The following is an 8,113-nucleotide window of genomic DNA, read 5'->3' as shown; positions in this document are numbered from 1 at the left end:
GAATGGGACATTTTGCTTAGTCAAGTTCGTCAGTTCGGAAGCAATAGAAGAGAATCCCTTGAGAAATCGGCAGTAGTAGCTAGCTAACCCAACAAAGCTCCTTATTTTCTGACACATTAGTAGGTCTTACCCAATTCTTCACTGTCTCAATCTTAGAAGGATCAACCATCACCCCATCCTTAGAAACCACATGCCCCAAGAAGGACACTGCATCTAGCCAAAACTCACACTTGGAGAATTTGGCATAAAGCTTTTTCTCCCTCAATATTTCCAATACCCTTCTCAAATGCTCTTCATGTTCCTTCTTGCTCTTTGAGTATACCAATATATCATCAATGAATATGATCACAAAGAGATCAAGATATGGATTAAAAATCCCATTCATCAAGCTCATGAAAGCAGCAGGGGCATTCATAAGACCAAAAGACATCACTACAAATTAGTAATGCCCATACCTGGTTCTAAAAGCAGTCTTTGGCACATCCGTTGCCCGTATTTTCAATTGATGATAACCGGATCTCAAGTCAATCTTGGAGAAGACACAAGCACCTTGTAACTGATCGAACAAGTAATCAATGCGAGGAAGAGGATACTTGTTCTTTATGGTTACCTTGTTCAACTGCCAGTAGTCTATGCACATCCGAAAACTCCCATCCTTCTTCTTCACAAACAAAACCGGAGCACCCCAAGGAGATGCACTTGGTCTAATGAATCCTTTACTCAACAACTCTTGAAGTTGTGTTTTTAACTCTCTTAACTCCGTGGGAGCCATTCTATAAGGGGTATAGAAATGGGGCGAGTACCCGGTTCAAGATCAATACAGAAGTCAATATCCCTATCTGGTGGCATACCAGGAAGATTTGCAGGGAACACATCCAGAAACTCACGGACCACCGAAACTGACTCAATCGGAGGCACTTGGGTAGTGTCATCCTTGAGATGTGCCAAGAAAGCTAAACACCCTTTACTAACCATTTTCCTAGCACGAAGAAAGGAGATGATACGCACCGGATTGGAAGTGTAGTCACCCTCCCACACTAACGGATCTGTCCCAAGCTTGGCTAACGTCACCGTTTTAGCATTACAATCCAAGATCGCAAATTGCGGAGAAAGCCAAGTCATACCAAGAATTACATCAAAATCAACCATTTCTAAGATAACCAAATCTACATAAGTGATGATCCCCACAAAGTTCACCAAACAAGACCTATATACCTTTTCAATTACCACAGACTCACCCACCGGAGTAGAAACACGAATAGGCATATCAAGTAATTCACAATGTAAATGTAGACCATTAGCAAATGAGGAAGATACATAAGAAAATGCGGATCCAGGATCAAACAATACAGAAACCATGCAATCACAAACCAGAAAATTACCTGTGATGACAACATCAGATGTCTCCGCCTCCGATCTCCCAGGGAAAGCATAACAATGGGCCCTTTCGTTTGTTTGTCCGTTGCCCCTACCATGTTGTAATGTAGTGGCTCCCGTTTTCCCATCACCCCCGGCCGTTTTGGTGACCACCATTACCTCGACCACCACGTCCTCCAGAATAACGGCCTCTACCATGACCACCTCTACCTCTAGCTATTGGGGGTCTATAACTCTGTTTGGGACAATTCCTCCTAATATGTCCAGTATCCCCACATCCATAACACTCTCTAGAGTCGAGCATAGGTCTCTCAGAAAAGTGTTGACCGGTCTGAGGTGGACCCCCAACTACAGTCTGTAGTGAAGACTAAATGGGTCGAAATGAGTAACCTCCTTAACCCTGTCCTCTAGAGTAAGAATCATTAAACTCACCTCCCTTTCGAAACCTCTGTGATGTCGATGCCATGGAGAATTCATCTGGCATCACTCCTTCCACCTCTACCACGAAATCTACCACTTCTTGGAAGGATTTTGCCGTAGCCGCTACCTGTAAGGCTAAAATCTGCAACTCTGACCTCAACCCCTTCACAAAACGATAAATCCGCTCTTGTGGACTGAAACAAAGTTGGGTGGCATATCTGGATAGTGCACGAAACTTAGCCTCATATGCATTGACCGACATCCCACCTTGCTCCAGGCTCAAGAACTCATCCCTTTTCCTATCCCTCAAAGTTCGGGGGATATACTTCTCCATAAACAAGCTAGAGAATGATGCCCAAGTCATAGGTGGTGCCTCTGTTGGTTGACACTCAACATGTGACCGCCACCACATTTTGGCGTTCCCTTGAAACTGATAACTCACGAACTCAACACCAAACCATTCTACGATACCCATCTTGTGTAGTAGCTCATGACAGTCGACCAGAAAATCGTAAGCATCCTCAGATTCAGCACCCTTGAAGACTGGAGGTTTCAATTTCAAGAACTTACTGAAAAGTTCATGCTGATCATTTGTCATTATAGGCCCAGTAGTCAGACGTGGAAATGTGCATATGTCCAATGAGGCATCCATACAAGGAGCCAAAGTGGCTGCATGTTGTACCTCTGAAACCGGAGGTGTTGGTGCAGAAAACATTGGAGGTGCCTGACCCTGATCAGACAACCCACTAAGATAAGCGAGAACCTGATTGATCATCTCTGGGGTAGGTTGGGGTGGCCCTGATCAGACAACCCATTCTCCCCTTCTCTTATTACTTCTTCAGTCGGTGGAGGAGTCACCGCCCTAGTATCAGATGGGCTAGGTGCTCGTCCTCTTCCTCTAGAGGATGTCCTCCCACGACCTCTACCACGGCCTCTTGCCGCTGCTCTTCCTCAAGCTACAGCCCCAGTAGCTGGCTCAGACGCACCCTGTCCCGCTGGTGCTGGTGTTGGTGTTGGCGTAGTCGTTGCTCTAGTTCAAACCATCTGCGAAATAGAGTGAAGATGGTCAGATACCAATTTGTATCACCTAGATACCAATTGGACCCAAGTAATAGCACGAAAGAAAGAAAGAAGAATGGAATTTTCCTAAAGTCTTATAGACTCTCAAAGAAAAGTAAAGGCGTCCCCCTACCGTTCCTTAAGACTCTACTAGACTCGTTCTTGTGTGATGAGACCAACGAACCTAATGTTCTGATACCAAGTTAATCATGACCCAAATCCGGACCGTGACTAGCACCCACACTTACCCTCCTATGTGCGCGAACCAACCAATCTAAACCTTAACATTTCAATATAATATCAATAGAAAGTAATGCGGAAGACTTAAACTCATTAATCAAATCAACAACCATTATTATCCCCAAAATCTGGAAGTCACCATCACAAGAACGTCTATGATCAAATTACTAAACCAAGAGTATTCTAAAAGCTAAAACAAGTAAAAGCTAGTCCATGCCGAAACTTCAAGGCATCAAGACATGAAGAGGAAGATCCAGTCCAAGCTAGAAGCATTAGCTCACCCTGATATACGGAGTAATGAAGACTGGCTAGAGTTACTGTTGAGTCGAAGATGACGGCACGTTTGCTGCACTCCACAAATAAACAAGAAGAAAACATAAAATTAGGGGTCAGTACAAAACACGGGTACTGAGTAGATATCATCGGCCAACGCAAAATAGAAATCAATATATACCAAGTAATATCATACAATCAACTATGACACTCAACATGTAGCAACAACAAGCACTATATCATTAACAATTACCGTCAAGTTCACACATGAGGACTCAAGTCTCAATACCATACTCATTTGGGAATCATGTTCATTAGATTGAGAATATTAACGTCTTTCAAGATCCATTATCTTTATTTCTCTTGTGTTGGTACTTGACACTCCGCTCCCTCATATTCATTAATCCTCTTGTGTCGGTACGTGACACTCCGATCCCCTAAATCTATGTGTCGGTTCGTGACACCCAATCCCCTAAATCTACGTGTCGGTTCGTGACACCCGATCCCCTAAATCTACGTGTCGATTCGTGACACCCGATCCCCAAAATCTATGTGTCGGTTCGTGACACCCGATTCCCTAATTCTACGTGTCAGTTCGTGACACCTGATCCCCTAATTCTACATGTCGGTTCGTGACACCCGATCCCCTAATACTACATGTTGGTTCGTGACACCCGATCCCCTAATCTCCTTCTATCAATTCATCAAGCCTTCTTTCTTACCAAGGCATCATCAATCCCATTATTGTAGTTCATCATGCCTTCTTTTATACCAAGGCCTCATTATTAACAAAGAGATTAGGATTTTGCAAGATTTGGGATTCAATAACTTTATCATGCTTATATAGTCGTAATTATATAATTACATTCATGCAAGCATACAATTAATCACATAGCAGGGTTTACAATATTATCAATACATATCATTCGCTATTAAGAGTTTACTACGAATATCGTAAGAGAAACCATAACCTACCTCCACCGAAGACTAGTGATCAAGCAAGCAAATTCCCAAAGCTTTGTTCTTCTTTCTTTCTCGTTCGACTCTCCCTCCCTCTCTTGTTCCTTCTAATTTCTTTATTCAAACCCTCTTTCTTTTACCCTAATTAATATATAATTAAGAATAAAAGATGACAATAATAACCCACTAATTAACTTAAGGTTACCTCTTTTAACCCCCAAGTAATTAGACTTATTAACATTAACCCTCTAACTTTATAATTAAAGTAGGAATAGTCCAAAACGTCCCTTAAAACGTGTAAAGAAATCCGATCCAGACTGGGATTTTGCAATCTGTGACGGCCCGTCGCACCTGCGACTGTCCGTCCTGCTGCCCGTCGCGCCTGCGACTGTCCGTCCTGCTGCCCGTCACAGAGTTCAGAGACTCGATTTCTCTGAAGAGTCTGTGACGGTCCATCACACCTGTGACGGTCCGTCCTTCCATTCCGTTACGAAGTTCAGAGAGTCGATTTTCAGTACCCAATTTCAGATTTTCTATGTGTTTTGAAACGCGACCCTGCGACGGCCCGTCGTGCCCATGACGGTCCGTCGTGGGGTCCGTTGCCTCAGCCTATGTTTCCAGAAATAAAATCTGCTGCTCCAAAATGACTAAAGAGGTCGTTACATTAGATCTGTAGTAAAAAACGCCTCAGCCTATTTTTCTAGAAATAAAATCTGCTGCTCCAAAACGACTAAAGAGGTTGAGTTGTCTATGTTTTAGTAATTGCTATTTGAAAGATCTGTAGTAAAAAATGTGTGATAGCCTGGAAGTTTTGTTTGTTTGATAAGAGTCTTTTTTCTTGATTTCTTTCCTCAATTTTAACAGTAAGTCAAAGATAGAGTTATCTGAAATATTCATTTTTTTGATAAAGAGTAAGTTATTTACAGTTGTTTGAAACATTTATCTGTAGTTCGTTTCTTAATTTTCCTAAAATAAGAAAAAATAGAAAGGAAGAAGAATGCTCCCTTTACATTTGGGAACATTTATTTTTATTGGGATTTGTGTGGAAGAAGACCAGCAGATATCCTAAAGTCTTTCTGCTGTTTCAGCTCCAGTGGATTTTTATTTTGAAATTGAGGATTGTTCCATTTAATCTCTCTTTATAATTTATTTTTGTAGCTTAACTTATTAGATGTTGAGGCAGCTCCCAATGCTAGGTGTGTTCTGTTTTCAAGTAAGAGAATATAGGAACTTCAACTAAGAAATAATTAGTATAAGAAGAATTGCTTAAGTAAGGATGTTGCTACAAGGGCTCTACGAAGGAAGTGTTTGTATTAGGACCATTTTCAATAGGTTTCTTTTGTGTATTTGTTCAATTAGGCCTGGGGTCTTCCATTTTCAAATATTGTGGATCTGGCATTTGCATTTTAACATTGGTCTCAACCATGCTCTAGTACCAGTCTTGCAAAAGTATTAGAGTATTGGTGCAAACAAATCGGTCCTTAACTTGCTAATCGTTCATGAATCTAGTTTTTTCAAGATCTAAAAATACATCAATATGGTGGAATGGTCAAATAAGCTGGCTTGCCTTCTCCGTTTGATGTCTCTTTTCTACCAGTGACTTCCAAGGTATATGGGAAGGGCATTCGTGTAGCATTTTGATCGCTTAGAGAGCAACATGCATAGTCACAAAAGGCCTTATCTGATTATTCCATAAGAAATACTCAATCCTCTTTTAAAAGTCACTTTAGTTGTGCCTTCGCAGTCCCATAAAGAAGTCACTTCAAATAATCATGTTCATTGAAGGTGACTCACTTCCTATTCAAGGAATGAACCATCTATCAGAAGCCATACTAGTCAGTTTAGTTTTGTTTTGTTGTGCTTGCTTGCTTGAATTCCTCTTTACTCGATTCTAATTAGATTTTCACTGTTGAATCCTTTTTGTGTATATCTTTTGAGATGATTTACACATGCTGATAATAGGATGAATGTTTATTCCTTTATTTGCAGATATTTTTGAAAGTCTTGGAGCACCTTTGAATGTTGCTAAACCCACAAAAGCATCAAGTGTAGCCATTTTTTGACTAGGAGTTGTAGGCCTTATTGTGAGTATTCTTCACATTGTAAATAACCTTCTTGTTCTATTTTATTTTTTAATCCATATATATGTTAATCTTACTAAGATTGATCTAATCTCTTTTGGTCAGGCTGCAGATGGAGCAAAAACTGCTAGTGCTTCAAGGATAATTTGTGTCGATTTAATTGCTAGCTGATTTCAGTAAGGTAATTACTTGTGCCTTACACATTCTCGATCCATTATCTTATATAGAAAAGCGACTAATTCATCCATTTTACTTTTATTTTACAGCTAAGAAATTTTGCGTGAAAAAGTTTATGAACTCGAAGGATTAAAGTAAACCAGGTCAAGAGGTACTAATATCTGCTTCTCCTAATGGATCATTTTTCGAAAGAAGAAAAAGACAGGTGTGAGTCATAGTTGATCATCTTTACTTGAATTTTGATTATTTGATTAGGTAATTGCTGAGATGACTGATTGCAAATTTGATATGAGTGTGAAGTGTAATGGACATATTGTTGTATGTTTTCTATCATTAAATTTCCTTGATTGTATATTATTATTTATAAAATAATCTTAATGAACATTGTGTTAATTAATTTTCAAGGGTGGGGAGTGGCTTTTCTTATTGGTCTATACCCCACAAGGAAGCTGTGTTCAAGACACACCTTTGAACTTTCTAAATGAAAGGACTCTCAAAGGAACCTTCTTTGGAAACTACACACCTTGTTTGGATATTTCTTCTGTTTTTGAGAAATACATGAATAAGGAACTTGAATTGGAGAAATTCATCACTCATGCACTTCCCATATTATTAAATCGACAAGGCTTTTTGAATTAATGTTGAAGGGAGAAGGCCTTTGTTGCATCATCACCATGGAGGACTAAACTTACCGTCCTAGAAAAGGAGCTTCTAGCTAGTCGCTTTTGTTTGAGAAAAGACCATGAATTGGGTGGAACACTATGACAAGGATCCGAAAGCTGCAATAACTGGACTATTGACCATGATGTTTGAAGTAATTTGGTAAGGTCCCTTCTTAAGTGTTCTTTGTCAATGAGAAATTATGTTGGTGTTGTTCCACCATACTACTCCGGGATACTGAATTCTTTGAATGCTCGCCAGGACGTGTTTGAAAGTTCTATGTGTTATATAACCATTGCTATGATGAGGAATTATCAACATCTTATGCATAAATTTATGTCTAATAAAGCAAAAATTCCCTATCTTCTTAAACTCATTGTGTATATGAACCTAAACCTCTATTCTCTTTAAAGACAAGATTAGGTGCGTTTGTGAAACCTATTACGATCATGAACTATATACGAGATTACTAATGTGAAGTATTTTTTTTAACTGGTAACTCAAAGCTGTTTTCTCTTGCTTTTCCAGATTTTTAAATGTTTTGTCTTTCTGATGAATGAGGCATCTTTTAATCATGGTGAAAGGGAAGCTCTGAGATCTTGTATAAAAGCTTTGAATTTCTAGGCTACTGAGATTTGGTGGTAGTTACAAGACTTCACCCTCAACATATTGAATAGATTATAGATGAGCTCATTATCAACGTATCATTGTTCCAGAAATTGGCATTAGTGCAATATGGAGAACTGTAGTATTTAAGATGGAGACTTTCATCAAATGCTCCCTCAGATGTCTGCCTAGTCTTCCTTCAGGTGCATTTGTGGAACTTATTACGATTATGAACTGTATAAGGAATTGCCAATATGAAA

At 39.7% G+C, this 8,113-nt stretch overlaps 1 pseudogene; it reads left to right on the top strand.

The window, feature by feature from the left end:
- The first annotated feature begins 1,841 nt into the window (after positions 1-1,841).
- Positions 1,842-7,273, top strand: LOC101244350 (alcohol dehydrogenase 3-like; annotated as a pseudogene).
- Positions 7,274-8,113: the final 840 nt, after the last annotated feature.

Source organism: Solanum lycopersicum, chromosome 3, assembly GCF_036512215.1.
Source record: "Solanum lycopersicum chromosome 3, SLM_r2.1".
Lineage (NCBI taxonomy): Eukaryota > Viridiplantae > Streptophyta > Magnoliopsida > Solanales > Solanaceae > Solanum > Solanum lycopersicum.
This window is presented reverse-complemented; position numbering and strand designations above follow the sequence as displayed.